The 22,415-nt window shown below is 47.8% G+C and overlaps 1 long non-coding RNA gene across 9 annotated transcripts in view; it reads left to right on the top strand.

The window, feature by feature from the left end:
* LOC139355961 (uncharacterized) overlaps positions 1-22,415 on the top strand; it is a 190,863-nt gene that overhangs the window by 158,326 nt on the left and 10,122 nt on the right. For 2 of the 9 annotated variants that reach the window (XR_011607339.1, XR_011607341.1), the window contains exons 4-5: positions 3,667-12,318; positions 12,738-14,781. This is a non-coding gene — a long non-coding RNA (uncharacterized lncRNA). Of the gene's footprint in view, positions 1-3,666; positions 12,319-12,737; positions 21,778-22,415 lie in introns of those variants that run through there. The other 7 variants (XR_011607335.1, XR_011607336.1, XR_011607340.1 and 4 more) reach the window with 6 other exon arrangements.

Raw genomic sequence — 22,415 nt, 5'->3', positions numbered from 1 at the left:
TCTTTTAAAACCTGGGCCTCTCATTTAAACTTGGTGGCCTCAGGTGAATGGTCAGAAACAGTTTCTGATGAGGTTGCAGAGACTGTGCATGGCCTCTGATTGTGCACATCCTGTGATTGTGTATAGTCTCTGATTGTGGCCTCTGGCCTCTTTGTGGCCTCTGATTGTGTGGGTCTCTGTGTGTGGTCTCTGTGCAGCCTCTGATTGTGTGTGGTCTCTGATTGTGCTCAGTCTCGGATTGTGCGCGGCCTCTGATTGTGTGCGGCCTCTGATTGTGGGTTGTGTGAGTTTCCCGGGATTAAGTAGATGAGCCTCGTGCTGGGGCAGGTGTGCCTTGTGTTGGGCATGTGGATAAAGAAGTTTAACCCATCTCCTCTTTGAGAATGGCAGGGCAGTAACAAAGGCGGTTGATTTATACATGGCCATCCTCGTGAGGTGAGGACCTGAAAGGTTTACTGCTTTCCCGGAAAGCTGCTCTGGGCGTCACCATCACTGATCATGGACAGCAGCTCAGAAGCCCCCTTAAGGTGCAGGGAGGGACCGGCGCTGGTCCTGTCTGTGCCCAGGCTGCTGGTCACCCTGACAGCCAGGCGATGGCTGCCTGTGCACGAAGCTGGGGTTAGAGTGAATTTGGGCAGTGTCGGCTTTGATTTAGGTCAAGACTGATCAGTCTTCCTAAAATACTAGCCATGAAAGCTTTCATAGATTGTAGTTCTTTGGGAGATTTATATGTGGTTTTTAAAGCACAGGGCCCATGGCCAGTGTTGAATTACATTTTGTTCAGTGTAACTGACAGGACACTGGACCTGAGTCTCAGGCCTGCCACAGGGTTCAGGGAGCTTCAGAGAGGGAGATGTTCGTGCTCAAGTTTTCGCAGATGGGATGGGACATGGGCATGGGGCTGGAATGCTCTAACCTTCAATCTTCAGTCATCGGTATCACCTGTGCACACGCATATCGTTTTCAAAGATGGACAAGCTTTTGGGAAATATCTGAAGACTTTTCCAGTTTTGAAAGAAGCCGGGATGACACTGGAAACGTCAGGTGTCTTGGCTGCTGATCAGGTCCATCACCACGCACATGGTCCCTAACCTGGCCCACCTCTGATCATGCACAGCGGGTGACGAGGTCCCTAACCTCACACTTCTGTGCACAGCAGGTGACCAGGTCCCTAACCTCAAAAGCTTCTGATTGGGTGCAGCTGGTGACCAGGTCTGCAACTTCGCATGGCTCTGATTGTGCAGAGCTGGTGACCAGGTCACTAACCACCCACACCTCTATTCATACCCAGCGGGTGACCGGGTCCATCACCTCACACCTCTGATTGTGCATAGTGGGTGACCAGGTCTGGAACCTTGCACACCTCTGATCGTGCACAACGGGCGACTAGGTCCATGACCTCACGCCTCTCTGCACAGTGGGTGACCAGGTCCATAACCTCACACCTCTGATCGTGCACAGCTGGTGGGCACAGGACCCACTTCAGTGAGGGGCTGACTTCCCAGGTGTGAAGGGGGAATGCTGTGTGGCTCGCTAAGCCCCTCCATGCTTTGGGGGCTCCAGGCTGTGGCCGGCAAGTAGGAGGTTGTCCCAGGAGGCTGCTGTGTGTTGGGGATGGGAGGCAGCTGCAGGGTGGAAGTACGATGTTGTCGTAGGGGGCCACTGTGGGGGGGTGGGACAGGAGGCAACTGCAAGTTGGAAGTAGGATGTTGTCCCAGGAGGCTGCTGTGTGTGGGGGAGGGAGGAGGCAACTGCAGGGTGGTGTGATGGTCCCCGTGCCACTGATTTCAGGTTAAAATAGAATGTGGACCTCTTTTTACCATAGTTTTTAATTACTCCGCTAGTTTGTGTTGCTGTCTCTTGCTATGAAGTCCACAGTCTGATGTCTCTGTGGTCCCCATGTTTCCCTTCTGCTTGTGTTACCCGATCCTGTGGGTCAGCTGTGAGGAAACCACTCTCCACTCCTCATCTGGAGTGGTCTCGAGCTGGGTGTGCTGGTCTCCTTGTGGGCTAAAGTGTTCTTCTGTTACTGTTTTCTCTGTTTTTTGACCAAATTTAGCAGACTTGTGTATGATGCAAACACTTTAAAAAATGTCTTTTGCCTTTATGAAAAAAACACCTGCATTGCTTTAAAATGAACCTTTCCTGTGTCTCCATCCTTCCTCACAGATTGCTCTGTGTTAGAAACTCGGTGGTATGTGTGCTTCATGGCCTCATTCCATCAAGCACTGTAACCTCTGATTGCAAAAGTGACTACACTCAAGGCAAAAAACTTTGCAAATGTTGAAAAGAATGAACAAAAACAACATATTGTTCTCTTGTCATCCTGAAATGGCTACTCTTAATATTTTGATGTAGTTCAAACTACATCAAACTCTCACCTACTCCTGTGCCAATATTCATCCTTCAGCTCTGCCTCCGTTCTTCCTTTCTTTTTTCATGCTATGGGGTCTGCTTTGGAGACGTTATCTACTTTCATTCTTCCAAAGTCAAGCTTCTAGCTTTGGTTGGAACTGCAGACCCATTTACTCATTCAGCAAATACTTTCTAAGCACATGGATAGTCACTGAGAATACCGTGGTTCACCAACATGACTGTGGCCCCTGCTCACACGAACTTGCGGCCTGATGGGGAGAATGGGCACTAATATGACAATGAGTCTAATGGGTTTCTGATGAAGAATTGAGGAAAGCGCACCAAAGAAAGGGAAGCGGGGTTCTCTAAATTTATGCTGTAAAAGAATCTGGCGTATCTTGGGATGAGAGGTAGAAAACCGATGCATTCTGGAAGGTATGATCCCCTTGCAGTCTGGAGAGAAGTAGAGGTTGCTTGTTGAGGGGGGTGGAGTGTAGGGACACCACGGTCTAAACAGAGATGGGGGTGCGTGCAGAATGCCTCTTGCAGCAGGAAACAGGCACGTTCAAGGAAGTAAACACAGGAGAAAGTGGCACAAGACAAGAAGGAAGGAAGGCAGGCAGGGGCTGGGAGATGGTAGATGCTTTATTCTCTTAACAGCAACAGGATGCTGTTGAAAGCACTTGAGGGAGGTGGGGAAGTGGGTATGACATGTTTTGTGTTTGTAAAATTATCACATTGTCTTACCAAACTATACTCCCTATTTTTTATTTTTAAATTTTAATTTCTTAGATACATATGCAGGTGTGTTACATAGGTATACATGTGCCATGGGGGTTTGCTGCACCTGTCAACCCATCATCTAGGTTTTAAGCCCTGCATGCATGAAGTATTTGTCCTAATGCTCTCCCTCCTCTTGCCCCCACCCCCCAACAGGCCCCCGTGTGTGTCGTTCCCCTCCCCGTGTCCATGTGATCTCATTGTTCAACTGCCACTTATGAGAGCATGTGGTGTTTGGTTTTCTGTTCCTCTTTTAGTTGGCTGAGAATGATGGCTTCCAGCTTCATCCATGTCCCTGTAAAGGACAGGAACCCATTCTTTTTTATGGTTGCATAGTATTCCGTGGTATATACGTGCCACATTTTGTATATCCAGTGTATCATTGATGGGCACGAGATATCCTCTTAACATGTGATCCAGCAATTGCACTCTTCGGTATTTATCCAAAGGAGTTGAAAACTTGTGTTCACAGAAAAACCTGCACGTGGACATTTATAGAAGCTTTAATCATAATTGCTAATTTTATTCCAGCTTTATTCATAATTGCTCAAACTTGGAGGCAACGAAGAAACCAAAATGTTCTTCACTAGGTGAGTGGATAAATAACCTGTGATATATCCAAACAATGGAATATTCTTTAGCACTGAAGGGAAGTGAGCTGTCAAGCCATGAAACTTTAAACATGCATGGCTACACAAAAGAGGCCCCTCGGAAAAGACTAAATACCATAAGCTTCCAACTAAAGGACATCCCGAAAAAGGCCAGACTATGGAGTGAAAATGTCCGTGCTTCCCAGGTGTTGTGAAGAGGGAGAGATGATGAGGTGAAACACGGAGATTTTTAGGATTTTAGTGCAACTGCTCTGTACGATGCTATCATGGTGGATACATGTCATATTTGTTCAAACCCATAGAACAAGCACCAAGACGGAGCCCTCATGTAAACTGTGGACTCTGGGTGACAATATGTCAACGTAGGTTCTTCAATTATTACAAATGCTCCTTCTGGGCAGGAGTGTTGTTAGTTGGGGAGGCTGTGCACGTGGGGGAAGGGAAGGCATAGAGAAGGTCTCTCTGCACCTTTCCCTCAATTTTTCTGTGAACGTGAAACTGCCTAAAAGATAAAGTGTATTTTTAAAAAATAAAGGAAAAAAAGGAAACAAAAAGTCCTCACAAAAATCAAAGGAGAAAATGATCACACTGGGTGCTTCAGGTCAAAATGGAAGAACAAGGGCTGTATTTACCATCCCACCTGATGACTTTTTTCTCACTGCTTTTCAGCATTTTTTTGGAGTCTAGTCAGTGCAATAAGGCAAGTTAAAACATACAAAATGCACCCTTATTAGAAAATAAGATTTAAAACTATTTGTATCTGCAGGTGACGTGATCACCCGTGTGGAAAATCTCCTGAAATGACAAAAAGCCACTAAAACTAATAATAATAAATTACTTACTAATAAGTGAGTTTGTGTTTAGCTTGTATCTTGCAAACTTTCCATAAGCAGTATTTATCTCTTTTACACTAGCAAAGAAATAATTGGAAATTTACAAAGTTAATATTAAGACTAAATCTGACAAAAGATGTGTAAGATCTATGCACTGTAAAGCAGGCAGTGATGCTGAGATAAATTAAAGAACTAAATAAATGAAGTGATATACTGTGTTCATGGACCAGCAGGCTCAATATTGTTAAGATGTCAGTTCTGCCCTTGTGGATCAGAGGTTTAATGCAATTCCAATCAAAATCCCACCATGATTTTATTTTTTTTTTTCAGTATAAATGAACTAGCAGATTCCAAAATGTGTCTGGAAATTTAAAGAACCCAAAAGAGCTAAGACAACTTGGAAAAAAAATGGTGGAGGACTTACCTGAACTATCAAAACTGGGTTAATGAAACCTCCTAGAGGGTCTAGTAATAATCTCACAAACATGTTACCTATACATAGTGGATTTTTGAATAAAGGTTCAAAGACATTAAATTAGAGAAAGGACGATAATGATGATAGAAGGATTAAATACTACAGGCCAAAAAGAGAAAAAAGAGCTCGTTAAATATCTTCACATTGTTGGTGTCACTCATGCAATTCAATTAACATTTTGTGTGTCTAAAAGTTGAACAGACTTCTTCATTCTCTTTCCCCAATTCACTCCACAGAGATGCTGATGTCTTTCAGTGGAACTTGGAAGTTTGCTATTCTTTTTAAAATGACTCTCTTAGATACTGTTTATGCAAGAAGTTGTGGGACTGTAACTTACAAATACTGTTCTAAACCTTGGAATCACACGTTTCCCTTTTTCTCTACTTATCGTTTCTAGTCAGTTTCCCATTTCCTCTTTCTTCTTCGTATTTACACTGCATTCCTTTTAGTTCAGGCTCTTGTTACCCCACTTGATCTCTTGATGTGGTCACCTGAATGTCCTTCATGTTCCAGCCTCCTGGAATCCTTCCTTCATGACCCTGAAGAACTGCCCTCCAGACCCGCAGGTGTGACCCGGAATCAAGGATCTCAAAGCCGAGTGGGATCTGAGAGGCTATCTAGACCAATCCTCCATTACAGACGTAAACCTTTTGATGACTTCACTTCAGAGCCCAAAATATTTGCACTGCAGGCAGAATCACCTAAATCACTTAACGTGATGTTCAGTCTTCCCGTGGTATTTTCCTTTCTGCATCTCCCTACTTTCGGTCAGCCATTTCTCACTCATGACACCGAACCCTTCATTCACATCACATTATTGTTCTTCTCCACACACACTTGTTTGTTTTCTGCCTGGGTTTTTTGTTACATTCTTCCCTCTACTGGAAATATCATTTTCCAAGATCTGACTACAGAATTTTAACGTATTCCTCAGAATGACTCACATATCACATATTCGACCAAATGGCTGCAGATTCTGTCACTTCCTCTCTTGTCCTATGGCAACCTGGAGAATCTTCTTCTCTTAGCCAATAGGATTTATCATGGTCCTTCTTTATCTTAACAATAGTTTAGCAGGACTGAGAACTGGGAAGTAGATTTTTCTCCCAGGGGTGAGAACTGTCTTAGTTTAGCAGATCTCCCTGGGTCTCCATTCTGGTTGTAGAAAAGCAGCCCATAGGGCATGGTGGGGAGGAGAAGAAGGGGAACTAAGCTGTGTTGCATGAAGATGGACAGTTGTGACCCTTACTCCAGGGTTGGGAGTTGAGGCCCCTAGGAAGGAGAAGCTGTAAGGATGAAGACGAGGCATAAAAAGTGATGCAGGCCGGGTGCGGTGACTCACGCCTGTAATCCTAGCACTTTGGGAAGCCAACGTGAATGGATCACGAAGAGTTCAAGACCAGTCTGACCAATATTGTGAAACCCTGTCTCTACCAAAAATACAAAAATTAGCTGGGTGTGGTGGCACATACCTGTAGTCCAGCTACTCGGAAGGCTGAGGCAGGAGAATCGCTTGAACCCAGGAGATGGAGGTTGCAGTGAGACAAGATCATGACACTGCACTCCAGCCTGAGTGACAGAGACTTCATCTCAGGAAAAAAAAAAAAAAAAAAAAAAAAAAGTGATGCATAGTAACAAGACTGCCCGAGGAGAAGAGGCAATCAGCAACCTTCTCCAGGGTGGGATGGCTGAAGACCCTTTAAGAACAAAGGTGCCTACTTTCCTTCTTTAGGATGCTCTATCGTGATTTAATGAACCCTCCCAATCTACTGTATTCAGTATTTGGCATGAGTCCATTTAGGGGAATTCTAGAAAACATAACTGGCTGTTATCAGGTTAATGTAGATTGGGAGGTAGGGAAAAACCCCAGGAGACACGTAGGAAGGACAATACGTGAAAACAGAAGAAACTTGGAGTCAGTTCACCCTTCAAACAAAATCCAGTTTCCAGAAGACATTGTGAGGGCTGCTGGGTCTTCCTCCCTGAAGATGGGGGATTCCAGATAATTATTATACTTGAATCTCACAGGATGGGGTGATCACCACCAGCTCTCAAACGGGATGAGTTACAATATCTTCTATCGGGAGGCGGTAAATAAGAGGTTAGGTACATGTCTGTAGTCATCACAATTTTGTCAAGATTGCTATTTTTACTTCCATGTCATAGATGGGGAGCCTGATGCTTGTGGAAATGATTTGCTCAGGGTCTCACCATTAAAAGTGGCAGAGGAAAGATTCCAACATGTTTTAAAAGCTGCAAACTGAGCTGACTCCCATCCATGCTGTCATACCGACTTTGAGATTTCAATCCTCCTGAAGGCAGGAAACTTATTCCATTTGCTTTTATACCCTCCATAACACTAGTGAGCAAGTTTTGCTCAAAGTAACATGGAATATTTTGCTGACTCAAGGGGAAAAAGTAAGAGACTTAAATGACACCATCACAAGTCAACCTTCAAGGAACAGAGACAGATTTAGCATTAGCTGTCTCAGTCAAATCAACATAAACATGCACGTTTATCCTTTACATGGGAGTAAGACAGCAAACACAATTGAAAAAATGAGCCAAGTGTAAAAAATGTGTCACAAAGGGATGGATTTAGACAGGAGAGCAGTGAAGTAGGTTATAAAATGGTCAGCATAATCCATTTTAATGAATTATTAGCTGAAACATGCAAAGCATTTAGGATTTCTGGAAGAAGTGTACAAACACACCAAATGTTTGTCCGACATTTTCTTCACTGCTGCTGTCTTTCCACAGGGCTGGAGATGATGTTAACCAACGGCCTTGGGAGGAGAGGTTGCAGCTGAGCCCACACCCTCTCAAACTCCTTCAGACTGTTTCTGTTTTTGTAGACTACTTTAACAACAAATCCTAAGATTTACTCAATCAGTACAGCAGTCGTTGGCCAGAGTTCAAATTTCTGATTCGAAGGAATCTGCACTCTGCCTGCCAGGATCGACTATTAATGGCTTCGTCCGTAGAGGAGCTGTGTCTTTGCTCACTATGGAACAGTATTGAGGCTTCGAAAGGGGTATTTTGCTGGTCACCTCCTGGTCATCCTTCTGCTCACCAAGAGCAGATACTGTTCTCAGCCCCTTACATTTACAAGGTCGTTTAATTCTCACATAGCTTTCAGATAGATGCGACTCTTACCCCCCTTTTACAGAGGAGGAAACCGAGAGGCAGAGGACATAGGTGAATTGTCCCAGATCACAGAGCTGGCTATGGAGCTGGGACTTGCACCCGGCCAGCCTGGCTCCAGAGTTCACTGCCCTCCTCCTGTACAGCACGTGTGACCTGCAGTAATCACCGCCCAAACAGGCAGGCACTGCGGATAGCCAAGCACACCTCTTCCGACTTCAGCACAGAGGACGGTTCGTTTTCATTCTGGTGTTCAGCTCAGGACTGTTTTTATCACAAGGACGCACCACCCAGAAAGCTTAGTCATGTGCTGTTACCTTCTACGGTCATGGTTTTCTACTTTTTGGCCCCATTTTCCTGAGGACTTGGCCTGCTGGGACGTGAATGATGCGTTACTACTGTAGAGACAGAGGTTCAGGTCTAGTGGCACAAACAGCGACGGACCCCATGGAAATGCGGGCGTGGCCCCTCCATCCCAACAGCCTGCATGGCTGCTCCATTCTGCTCCCATCACACACGTCCCCACCCAGCCAAGCCCCTTCTCCTTTCCCCCACTGGATTCATCAAATCAAACCTCGCTGTCCTTGGCAAATGTACCATTAATTTACTTACTGCCCAGTAAAAAAGCACACTTCCAGTTAACATGACACCCCCGCTACGATAGAACAGCCTTAATTCAAACATGACGCAGAGGAACAGAGGGAGGAGGGGTCGAGGACCATCCTGGAATCGGCAGCTGTTTTCTGGGGAAAGCCTCCGTCCCCCCTGAGCCCGACACTTGTGCCACACTATCCCCATGGTGTCTGAAAACTCCATGAAGACAGGGTCACTCTGACCCCTTCACCCCCACAACGCCAAAGAGGAGCAAGTGTTCAGGAAAAGTCTCCTGCTAGTGCTGGAGACAGGAATGATTCCTCGTGCCCAGAATGTCAGGAGAAAAGGCACCATGTGGACACCTTCCAGGTGAATTCTGGAATGACTCTGCCGAATGCCAGTCATCCTTTTTCAGAACAAAACCAATACTGGAAAACATGTGTCGCCAGCAGAGAGATGGTCCTTTTGACGGCTTACAAACACACCTATGTTACGCTGAATTTATCTCAAGCCACCCTCTCTGTGCTAATGTAAAAAGTCTCCTTTATTAACCAGTAGCCTTTTTCATCTGGTGCTTTATTAACAAGCAAGACGGTCCTGTAACACTCAGGCATTGTTGAAAACGTCAAATGGAAGCCTAGAATCCTCTTCCGTGCAGCTTCACTGCAAAGTATTTTGACGTGAGCCAAATTGTGCTATTCCTACATCTCCATGGGAAACTCAAGGCTTCATCAAGGAAACGCAGCATCATTTCTGCTAGGCACAGAAATTGGTGGCGGGGGATGGGGTTGAGGGAACATTACATAGAAAGCAACCCCGATAATCACCTGCATGAGAGCCACACTGGCCGGCAAGCCCCGGTCTGCTCAGTCTCTGCACAATCACAGACTTGAGACCTGGAGGGCAGACACCTGGCACTGCTGACCACCCCAAGGTCATGGCCTCTGCCCATCAGTTCCAAGCTTCTGGCAACACCGCCTGCTGCCCCCACTGCCTCATCGACTCTTCGTGAAAAGCAAATGTTGCCAGGATAGCTTATGAGTACATTTGCCAGAAAAGCAGCTCCGATTGACGCTGAAACCCCCTTCTCACACCCCTGGCAGCTCCCTTGCCCCCGATGTGCACATGCTTGCAGCTCTGACCTTGCTCAGTGTCCACACAGGTTCTGTCCCCTGGAGAGCCAAAGGCAGACTCAATGTTGAGTCAGAAATACACAAAGAGGGTGAAGGTTACGAACTGCCTGCCCCCCAAAACACAGGTTGAAATCCTCACCCTCAATGTGATGCTGTCAGGAGGTCTTTGGGAGGTGATGAGTTCCCGAGGCTGGAGACCCTTGAATGGGATTTGTGCCTCAGAAAGGGGCCCAGCAAATCCCTCACCCTCCCATTGTGTCAGGGCCAGAGAGAAGGTGTGTGCCAACCAGGAAGGAGCCTACACCAGAATCCACCCGTACGGCACCCTGATCCTGCCTTCCAGCCTCTAGAACTGTGAGAAACAAATTCCTGTTTTTCATAAGCCGCTCAATCAATGATGTTTCGTTACAGCAGCCTGAGCTGCCTGAGATGACGATGCTCACTGCCCTACAGAAACGGCTACTCCCCTCTCCCAGAAAGAGGGGTTTAATTAAAATCCCTGTCTCTCCTCGCGGCCACCACAGATCTCACTCCCCCACCCCAAAAGCCAGCAGTTGCTAGGATTAAAGGAAACAGAGGATTGTTTTAGACCAGCCCCTCCATATCGATCTGAAGCCTATAACTTTGCGCACTTCCACGGTGGCCGTGTCACTGCATTGCCCATGTCAGCTCTGTGTCTGCACTGGGTCCCAGGCTCTGCACAGACTCTTCTAGCTGCCCATCCAGCACAGCCATTTCCCCTTCTGCTTTGGAGGCTGTCCTTCGATATCGAACTCCCACCTTTCTGCAACCCAAGGCCTTCTGATCCAGACATTCAGGGTGAGCTCAGCCATGTACTGGAGTCCTTGACTCAGGTAACCCAGGCCCAAGGCGTTGGCACCAACGATCTACTGGCTGTGGGGTCTACACAGCCACTAGCTGTCCCAGCCACACCAGGGCCTGGGAGGGGAGGCAGAGGAACCTGTGAAGCTGCCTACAGCCATACGGGGACAGGGGCCCCTGGGATGAGGAGGATGCCATGGAAGGAAATTCAGAGAAAGAAAGAGCCCCAAGGCTGGACGGGTCATGCCCAAAGCCTACACTGCTGAATTTTCCAGGTTTCTGAACTCAATCGCTGACCCACACAGCACATGTTTCCTGAGTGCTGACCCCACGTGCCATTGGATACAGCAATAAGGTAGGACCCCCACCCACCCCTTCCCCGACACATACACAGGCCTGGGTACCCAGTTGGCACCGCGAGCCAGGGAAGGGGGCCATTTCAGACGGATAGTGGGTGCAGCCTTGCCAAAGCCCAGCAGTCACCTCCACTGCCACAGCCAGGCTGAGTCCAGATCTGTCGCACAGAAACCTGACCCTCTCAAGGGCACGCCTGAGCTCATTAGGGACAGACACCGTCTCCTGCTGACCTCCAACACTTTCTCTGCATGTCTAGTTACAAACGGACGACGCAGTCTCGGAAGCACAGCTGTGACTCTGGAGACAGATCCCAGGCCTCCCCCTGCTCCTCTCCGTGGTGCCATTGATGGGGAGGGGCCGGTATGGCTGTGAGGCGGCATACCCACAGCCACCATGCCACGGAGACACGGGCCTTCGATGGTTACTTCTGCCAAAGAACCCTGCTGCGTCTTGGAGCACACCATGGTGGGCGGGAAGCTCCACCCGGAGAAACAGCGATGCTTCTCCCCAGAGCCAACGGAGGGCATCCCCCACCCTGCATGCAGCAGATTACTTACATTCTGGAAAACATCTGAGTTAGTGGGGAACAGTAAAATGAAAAGGTCACGCTAGAAAGTTTAGAAGGTTGTGTGGAGTCTCAGGAGGTCCAAAGATTTCTGAACCAAGACTGCTGTGGGCAACGAGCTTACAGGGAAAGTTTCCACACGGGCCTTCAACAAGCAACGCTCAGCAGGGAGGAGCCACGTTCTGGGCAGAACCTCAGAACCAGAACATCGGACACCACAAAGTCACAACAGAGCCAACAGCAACTGAAATACAGCGCTCTCCTAAGATGTGTGCGTCACCTGCAGAAAGTCACCACACATTAAGATGGGGGAAGAAAAGGATAAGGTTAGAAACAAATTTGAAGTAATTTCTGCATACGTAAAATTTCTACATCCACTGGCTTTCTTTCTGGGAGTAACAACTTTTACATGAGATGCACATCCCCGTTGGAAGGAGTTTGGGTTTTCCGTGGGCAGAGTCAAGGGCTCTCCAAGAAATGTGAACCTTTTCTCACTCACTGAGCCGCATGCCCTGAGGCCGTCCTGGCCTGCCTGAGCACCTGTCTGCTCTGCCTCCAGCCAGCTCCTTCCAGCACTCACCCCGCTGCTCCCAGAGCCTGCACTGGCCCAGGATCTCCTCTTCTGCTGCTGTCAATCTTCCACTTTAGGGTAAATAAGTTGGAAACTAGAAAGTTATAAGACCCCTTAGCTTTGTCTTCTCAGAAAACAAAGAATACTAATTCTACTTCCATGGTTTAATATGTTGCCCCCATCTGCATGTTCATGGATATGTGTTTTTATATATTTTTTAATCAGTACTTATAAAAGCATGCACTATTGCTACATTCAGTTCAATTACATTTGATGTAAGAAGTTTTAATTTCAGTGAATTCAGGCACTCAAAATTTAAGCCCTCTGACATCTATTAATCAAATGGAAAAATGACAGATATCACAAAAATCAAGAGAAGTGTTTAATATAAATCCTGGAGTTTTAGATATTTCCACAAATGTAATGTATACATTAGTACACAACCTTGAGCATTTTCACAACTCTTTGAACTAAAATTCTATTCTTAACTTTTATAGGTAAATCGACATCCATATGTGATTTTAAGCAGCTCAAACATCAGCTCTTAAAAACAACCAGAAATGCTGTGGGCAAATCCCACCGAGCAGCAAATAACGGAACTGCACCCAACAACCCAGGTACCTCCCCTGAGGCATCTGGAACTTGAGGATTACGAGCAGCCTTTGGTTTCTGAGGCACCCGAGAGTGGGGACTCCAACTCCCCAAGTCTAGGAAGGCCTCAGCGATAAGGAAAACTGATCAAAAAGTCATCCCTGCCGGCCCTCAGCCACGTGCTTACAGATCTCACTTCCTCTCTGTCCTGCAAAGCCTGACTCCTGATTCCAGCCCTGCTGCTTACTGGGATGTGGCCATGGACGTCAACTGCACCTGCAAGGGGAGAAGCCTGTCAGGATACAGGATCCTGGCCATCCTGGCAGTGCTCAAGCTGATACTGTAACTTGGTAGTGAGTTACTTAATGCAAAGGTTTAACTTTGAAAAATTTAGATGTGTGTATTCTAACGGAAATTCTGAATGTAGAACACAGGGCACACCCTCACACTGATGTTGTCTGGCCAGCACTCTTTTGTTTGTCTTTTCAATAGACATTTTTAAAAGCAGTTTTTGGTTCATAGCAAAATCAAGAGGAAAGTACAGAGAGTCCTCACCTATCTCCTTTCCCAGCACAGGCACAGCCTCCATCATTCTCCTGCCCTCACCAGACCAGCATGTCTCTACGACCGACAGACCCGCATCAACACGGCACCACCACCCACAGTCCACAGCTCACACGAGGACTCGGCCTGCTGCTGCTCACTCTGTGGGTTTCACAGACGTGGAACGGCATGCATCCCCCATGAAAGCCCCACCTGGAGTTGTTTCCCACCTTCCATATCCCCTATGCTCCTCCCATTCATCTCTCCCTTCCCCAGCCCCTGGCAGCCACTGACTGTTTGACTGTCTCCACAGCTTTGCCTTTTCCAGACTGTGCTGTGGTTGGACTCAGACAGCAGGCAGCCTTTCCAGATTGGAGTCCCACTTAGCAACATGCATTTAAGATCCTTCCTTGTCTTCATGGCTTAGGGGTCCAGTTCTTTTTAGTGCTGAATAATATCCCAGTATCTGACATACCACAGTTTCTCCATTCACCTGCTGAAGGGCATCTTGGTTGCTTTCTAGTTTTGGCAATTATAAAGCTGCTGTCAACGTCTGTGTGCACATTTCCGCATGGAAGTAAACTTTCAGCTCCTCCGAGTAAACGTCCAGGACTGTGATTGCTCCTGTGGTCGGAGAGCTTAGTTCCACGGAAAACCGCCACGCTGCCTCCTACAGCAGCTGCCCCACTTCCCCCAGTGATGAGTGAGGGTCCTGATGCCCACACACCCACCAGCACGTGGTGGTGTCGGAGTTCAGGTTTTGGCCAGGCCGATGGGTGCACAGTGATGCCTCACCCTATGACATAAGACGCGGGCCATGTTTCCACGTGTAGATTTGCCATCTGTGTATCTTCTTTGTTGGGGTATCTGTCCAGGTCTTTGGTCCATTTTTAATCAGGTTGTTCATTTTCTTGTTGAGTTTTGAGAGTTCCTTGCATGGTTTGGATAACAGCCTTTATCAGATGAGTCTTTTACAGATGCGTTCTCCCCGTCTGTGGCCTGCCCTCTCATGCTCCTGAGACACTATGTTTTATATTTTGAAAAACACTTTAGACAGAAGATGGACCTCCCAGCCCACCACGGTTCTCAGTTTGGCCGTGGTCACCACCCTCCCAGCCCTGGTTCCCACCTTTCCACGATCTGCTGGTCCTATGGGTGTCAACCCATACCAAGTCCCTAACATATCTCCAATGATGGCAACGTCAAAGCAGGCAGTTTGCAGGTAGAAAGGAGCTGATGGAGGCCGGAGCAGAGTGTGAAGGCCAGCGGATTCATCCCTCGGGGACCGGCAGGCCTCTCAGATATCCCCCTGGGTCACCTCCCAAATGAAGTACCTGCTTTGGCCGTGGGCAGGAAGCAGGACCTGGCCCAGATCTCAGCATATTTGACCTGGCACGGCATTTACAGGTGAGCCTCCATAACCGGAAACTCGACTCTCTGGGGAGAATGCATTTTCATTATCAAGGCTTTTAGGCTTTTAATTAAGAAACCAAAGAGCAGTGACTGGAGTGAGGATGCAGGGACTCTGGGTGACCCACACGCTGGTTTCCACCTGGCACGAAGGACCCTGGAGTGAGGGTGCAGTGCCTGCTCTGAGTCACCAGCACACTCATCATTTCTACATAAAGAACCCTGTGAGCCTGTCCCAGGACTTTTTAGCCTAGACCTAAAAATTCACAGCTCAGGAAACCTTCATCATTTTAGGAACCTGAGGGGTGGGCCAGGGAGATCTCACAGAGTGAGGTGCTGTCTATGGGGTCAGCAAAGTGCAGCTGGGGCTTCCCGCAAGCACTTCAGCGAGGCCGTGCACTGGCCCGAGGCTGGTTCCGCCTCCTATCCTCGGTTCTCATGCCCAACCGTGAGGGGAGCCCCCCGCTTCAGGAGCGGTCCCTGGCTCCAGGCCCTAACGTCCATGTCCAGGCCCCTGGTAGGACAGCTTCTACCCCAGGGAGGCTGGGACTGGAGACAGCCTGGAGCTCTAGGCAATCCTGGCAACCACATGTTTCCCGAAGTGGCTGCAGACAAACTCCTGCTTCCAAAACCTGGCACGGGCTGTGTGAGGCCTGGAACGCGGGAGGCGCGATTACCCTCTCATGGTTATCAAGTCAAGTCATAGTCTCTTAGACCTATGTGTGACTGGAAGTATACACATTATGGAAGTGTATAAAAATGTGAATACAGACACGCTTATTTCCTTTTATATACCTTACATATATGTGTATACGTGCATATGTATAAAACATGGAAGAAAAAACCATACTTAAGATTTCAAATCTCAGTCACAAAGATCTCAGAAGCAAATTATTATTCTTAAATTCTAAACAAAGATGTAACATTTTACATTCTTACAAACAAAATGTTCTCTATTAGCATTTTATTTTAAAAACTAAGAATGCATTTCGATTTTTAACTCAGCTCACAAAGGTCCCTGTAGAAAGGCCTCCGTACCGCGGCAAGGATGGCGGTGTTCACACCTGTGGCCATTTATCCTCTCTACATCTAGCTCCTCTCCCTGAGGCAACACACCTCCGAAGTCACAGCCTGGCCTCCCAACTCTCCCCCGTCCCGGGCTTCTTGGCATGTTGCTCTGCTGCACACACCTCAGCAAATACTGCTGATTAGCCAGAATCGCCCAGAAATCTCTTAACCTTGATTCTGGCTGCTTTTGTAATTTGTAATATCTGTACTTCTGGTGTGATTTGAGAAACAACAAATTTTAAAATTAGAGAAGACGTGGTTTTTATTCTCTCCTTTCTACTTGCAACCTTGAAAATTCAAGTAGCAGCAAGGGTTTGTTGAAAGTAACTTCCACCAAATAGAACCTATTACAAAGGTACTACAGAGTGTCAAATAACCACACAGATGTAAAATAGAGATGCAGACACAGATATAAAATCCAATGGTTAAACCAAATTGAGAAATGCTTGCCAGTTTGATAGGACTTCTAAAACTTGACATAAATGTTGGCTGAGGGATACAAGATGTTATGAGATGAGTGAGATGCTTGGCCTAGAACCACAGGCTCTCTCCTCTTTACAGCAGAAAATCCATAAGGAAGTCAAATCTGAAAGAACCAGGTACCGTTGAACGGCATACTCAGCCATCCTTCCCCATTCCTGGGCCAGCTGCGGTGAGTGCAGACAGTCGTTCACCAACATCCATCATCCATCCTCCAGGTCATGGCTACACTTTACTCCCAGGCTCCCTGTCATTATGCAGATTAGGTAAATCATGGCCACTCTCACCTTAAGCCTCCCCCGCCAGCATGGCAATCACCCATTCCCAACCACGGCAAGGACAGCCGTGTCCCTGGGAACGTAGAGCAGGAGTCGGGAAGAAACCTGGATCTCTGAATACCTCATGGAGCAGTCACCAGCCTGGAACATCCTCCCTGACAGGTTTGCAAGACAGAAAAACTCCTTGGTTCCTCAAGCTACAATACTGCAGAGTCTCAGGTCACAGCATCCTTACCTACCCTCGTCAGGAACCGTTCATGCTCATCAAGACATGAGAACAAAACTGCAGTGGCACAGTCACACTCAATGCAGACCACTTGCTGCTCACATTCATCGTATTAACACCAAAAAGCCACCGTGGTGGATATCCTGGATGTGGACACTCGGCGGCTTTTTGCTGGAGATGTGCTTTGTGCATTTATCGCACAACCATCTTGGCGTCAGGAGGGGCTGTGCAGATGGCAGCTGTGCACGTCACAGGGAGTCTCAACTCGCTGGACTCTCAGCCAGCTCCCACTATCAGTGCCCGCAGAGTCCTCTCCTCCGGGAGCACGTGCTTGGACGCCACAGTGGCCTGTGGATCCACACAACAGCACTGTGTGCCCCAGGAGCTTAGAAAGTACCACTGCATCAATGCCTCCACAGGTGAGGCCGGGGGCAGAAGACAACCTCAAGCAGTTACGGTCCTCCGTGGGGCTGGCGTCCAGGCAGGAAGGCAGCTCAGCGGCTCTCCTCTCACTGTGGAACTTCCTAGGTCCCCACATGAACAGAACCTAAATAACACGCAACGAACAACAGGAACGAGAACACGACCAACAGCTTCTGAGATGAGCAAGCTGGGCTGATCATGAGACACCTGACGGGGACGGTGCCAGAGCCCCTCCCAGTGACCTGTGTAGAGAGCGCTGCCAGCATCTCCCTAAAACCAGCCCAAGTCAAGTTAGACTTGAGGCTTTCCAGGAGTGGGTAGATCCATTCAATCCCACAGTCTGAACCTTCCAGGCTGTGTCTCATGGCCCTCATCTCACATATGGGAACCCGGACGCTGCACCATAGACGTGGCCCCAAGCCCTCGTTCCTTCTTCAACACCACACACCAGTACAGTGAACACTTAGGATCTGGGCATTCACATAAAATACTGCTTAACTAAAACTTCTGATTTAGAACATGTTTAATTCCTACTCACAGAGCTGAAAGTGTTCTGTCCTAGGAGGCGGTAGCTGTAACTAAGCATGAGAGAAGAAGGGATCAGAGTGGTGCCAAGTATTAAATATTCCTCTAAATCTATTCACCAGGTTGCCATGCTACTGTCACCTGCTTCATTTTCTGTCCTTAAAAGACAAAATAGTTACTTTTCAAAATAGACAACCTGTTTTACTGATGCTTAGCTATAAAGTAGCGAGCTACGTATCCAAAAGGGAGATATGGGAAAACAGAAAATGTCCACAAGCGATCGGGGTTGGGGGGCAGTTGCAGCAGCACCTGGCTCTGTTGCGTTGTGAGCCAGCCACGTGGGCTGGACAGCTCACTTAGCCACTGAAATTACATCATCTAAGATTTTGTTGCAGTTACTTTGATAAATTCTCCCTCTTGCTATGAAGAGTAAGGTTTGTTTTGTTTTTGTTTTTGTTTTTTTTGACTTGGAGTCTCGCTATGTCACCCAGTCCAGAGTGCAGTATTACAATCATGGCTCATCGCGGCCTTGACCTTCTGCCTCAAGCAATCCTCCCGCCTCAACCTTCCAAGCAGCTGGGACCCAAAGGCGAGTTTGATTTCTTTGCTAATGAATTCCTAATTCACCTCGCAGTGGGCCTGTCAAGGCCATATGCCCGGACATCCACCTTGCCGACCGTCCATGTGGTCTCTAAGGTGGATGCACTCCGGTTGCCTGGGCTCTGCACGCGATACTGAGTCTCCAAGTCTGCCGCTGTATAAGGGACTGACAGCCCCAAGCGTCTCGACGCGCCACCTTGAGCCGGGCTTTATTCCACAGGGCGACTCTGCTTCCCGTGATGAGATGCAGCACGTGAGCACAGATCAAAGGGTATCAGCAACTAACCCATTCCCCTGGTACTAAGCAGAGGACCAAGAGTTTAGTTCCTTACTTATTTGCTACGGGCTTGATTCAAAACAGCTTTCTGGAATGCTGGGGACAAACATCTCTAACTGGTGAGAATTCTGGCTTTAGTAACGGAAGGATCACCTAAAGCCCATTTTGTAACTGCTGTTCTCATCAGAATTTGAGGCCAAAGGGAAAAATAAAAGGAGGGCTAAGATCGTGACACCCCAGTTTGCACAAGGCCAACCAGCCTGCTTGAGGGGGTAAAAGGAATAGGATTTTTAAACTGCTGAGTTTTAAAAACATGGCTGTAGGCTGGGCGCACTGGCTCATGTCTATAAGCCCAGCACTTTGGGAGGCCGAGGTGGGAGGATTGCTTGAGGCCAGAAGTTCAAGACTGGCTTGAGTAACACAGCAATACCCTATCTCTTTAAAAAGAAAAAAAAAGTTATTAAAATAGTAATAAAAAGGTTAATACAATAAATTACTATGTCAACATGGCACCCCCTGCTGTCAGACGAGGTGCAATCTCTGTGGCTGTGAGGTCCGGAGAGAAATGTAACCGGCATCATAGGGAAGGTGGACCCCAAAGCCCCACAACATTATTCCTGTACAGTGTGTTAACCAGCATGAAGTCTCCTCCACAATCAGAAGCCTGGTTTAGAGGAACGCTGCCCACTGGACCTGGGTGGACTCCAGATGCCGGCCGACCAGACAGCCCCACCCTGGGACCCTGCCGGCAGCCCCGACTGGACAGAATGGCCTCATGAGTGTCCTTTCCTGCCACAGGCTGCAGACCCTGAGCCAGTCCTGGCTGTGACTGAGGCTGCGCATAAACGTATGCGCCCAACAGCTCACCTTTGTACATGACACGCCCAGTCCACCTCATTTCAAATGTTACACTTGCCCCAAGGCGAACATGGATGTTACAGGTTAACTCACTGCATGTGTGCTAGACTTTCCCTGTAAGTGTTCAGACATTGTACGAACCGGATGAACAAACCCCACTTTCCCTGTAAACGTTCAGACATTCCTTGAGCCCGATGAACACACACAGCCAACAAACCCCGGAACGTGTAATGCCGCGGCCTCCTCCCCTCCTGAGGGGCGTGTGCTTACAGCTCCCCCAAGACCACATTTCCCAAAGCACAGAGTGTTACTCTGAAAATAAAACCTCCTTTTTCCTTCCTCTGTACATCTCATGGTCGTGTTAACAACTATTGCTACAAATGCAGAGAAACGGGGTATCATCCGTGCTGGTCACCGAATTCCTAGCACCAAAGCTTCAAGGCCCCCCAGTCTGAAGGAAGCTTCTATCGTCCTAAAGCCAACTCTGGAGACGAAGGCCAAGCTGGGGAAAGGCTGTGTCTCTGCAAATCCACGCCACGGGGCCCTCTGCAGTTGTGTGTAAGGAACTCTTGGCCTGTCCTGGGGTTTGGGGAAATCAGGATGCAAGCAGATACCGTACGCTCTGCCACGGGACCGTGAAGTCTGCGGAACCTCAGAGGAACAGGGAGACAAATGGCTGCACGATTCTCACAGGCCGAGCCTCGATGGGCGCCCGTGTCAAGAACACAGACACGCCGGGAGGGGCAGCCGATGCAGGCAACGCCTGCAACCCCAGCAAGCAACAGCGTCTGAGTGTGGGGGTCTCTGGCCAGGCTCCACCACAACTGCCATATTCTGTGACAAAATTTTAAAAATAGGTTTTAACTAGTTATAACTCTAACTTGTTTTACACATAAACAGAACACAGGGTACCAACAGGCTCCAAAATACTTTGCCTAGAACCAAGTCTAGAATGCAGATGGATGCTGCTCCGAGTGTGAGGAGTCCCCTTGTAGTGCCATAAATCCTAGATCTAGGTGACTAAGTGCTCTTCCTAAACCAGACGGCACCATGAGGCTCTGAGGGCACCCTCTGTCCCCAGGCCAGTCCATCAGCCCCTGCAGAAGCTTCTAGAGTAGGAGCCTGTGGATTTGTATTGGACGGATGTAAACCAGGCAAAGTCACAGGGGCTCGTCCTGGAAGCCCATCCGTTTACCCACTCATGCCATGGAGAGCCGTTCCCCCAACTCCACACCCGCAGTCACGCTGAACCACAGCAACTGGCTTCTAGGCCCTCAAGCTACTCCCTCTCGACCCCGGACAGGCGCTTCTCAAACCATGAAACCCAGAGTAGTCTTAACAGGTGGTCCCAGCAGACCTGGCCACTGCATTGATTGATATTTTGTGTGTGGGGGGGTGGTTGTTCTTCTGTCACTCAGGCACAGTGCACCATAAGTACAGTGGTGCTATCATGGTTCACTGCAGCCTCAACCTGCCAGGCTTGGGTCATCCTCCAGCCTTATCTTCCCGAGTAGCTGGGCCCACAGGTATACATCACCACTCCTATTTAATTTTTTGTAGAGTCAGGGTCTTGCTATGTTGCCCAGGCTGGTCTTGAATTCCTGGGCTCAAAAGTGAACTGCCCAACTCAGCCTCCCAAGGTGCTGGGATGACAGGTGTGAGCCACTATGCCCAGCCTAGAATTGGTTTTTCTTAAACCTGAGTTTGACACATGAACCCCACTTACATAGATATCAGCACACTCTCACAGCTCGAGAGTTTTCCTGAATCTCGATTCTGTCCGTTCAAGGTCAATATCTAAGAAAGGGTCAGAACTGACCCTCCCTCAGTGAAGCCTAAGAGCAAATGCAGCAGCATCTCAGTGTATGAGGAGACAAAGTAAGAAGGGTGGAAAATACACACTGAAATTCTAGTGCTAGAATCATAATCACCAACACTTTAAGAGGGAATCTGCTTTCCAAAATATGTAGCTGCTGGATTAACTTCAAAGTCACCAGATTCCACAGGCAGTAGCTCACAGGGGCACAGCTTTTTTTTTTTTAATTTATTTATTATTATTATACTTTAAGTTGTAGGGTACATGTGCATAACGTGCAGGTTTGTTACATATGTATACTTGTGCCATGTTGGTGTGCTGCAACCCATCAACTCGTCATTTACATCAGGTATAACTCCCAATGCAATCCCTCCCCCCTCCCCCCTCCCCATGATAGGCCCCGGTGTGTGATGTTCCCCTTCCTGAGTCCAAGTGATCTCATTGTTCAGTTCCCACCTATGAGTGAGAACATGCGGTGTTTGATTTTCTGTTCTTGTGATAGTTTGCTAAGAATGATGGTTTCCAGCTGCATCCATGTCCCTACAAAGGACACAAACTCATCCTTTTTTATGGCTGCATAGTAAAAAATGTTCATCATCACTGGCCATCAGAGAAATGCAAATCAAAACCACAATGAGATACCATCTCACACCAGTTAGAATGGCCATCATTAAAAAGTCAGGAAACAACAGGTGCTGGAGAGGATGTGGAGAAATAGGAACACTTTTACACTGTTGGTGGGATTGTAAACTAGTTCAACCATTATGGAAAACAGTATGGCGATTCCTCAAGGATCTAGAACTAGATGTACCATATGACCCAACCATCCCATTACTGGGTATATACCCAAAGGATTATAAATCATGCTGCTATAAAGACACATGCACACGTATGTTTATTGTGGCACTATTCACAATAGCAAAGACTTGGAATCAACCCAAATGTCCATCAGTGACAGATTGGATTAAGAAAATGTGGCACATATACACCATGGAATACTATGTAGGGGTACAGCTTTCTAAGGCCGCACAGCCCGGGACAGCGTAACAGCCTCAGGGCAAAGCAAACTAAACAAAGGCT

Source organism: Macaca nemestrina, chromosome 8 (assembly GCF_043159975.1).
Source record: "Macaca nemestrina isolate mMacNem1 chromosome 8, mMacNem.hap1, whole genome shotgun sequence".
Taxonomy (NCBI): domain Eukaryota; kingdom Metazoa; phylum Chordata; class Mammalia; order Primates; family Cercopithecidae; genus Macaca; species Macaca nemestrina.
Note: the sequence above shows the minus strand (reverse complement) of the source record. Positions and strands in the feature narration are given on the sequence as shown.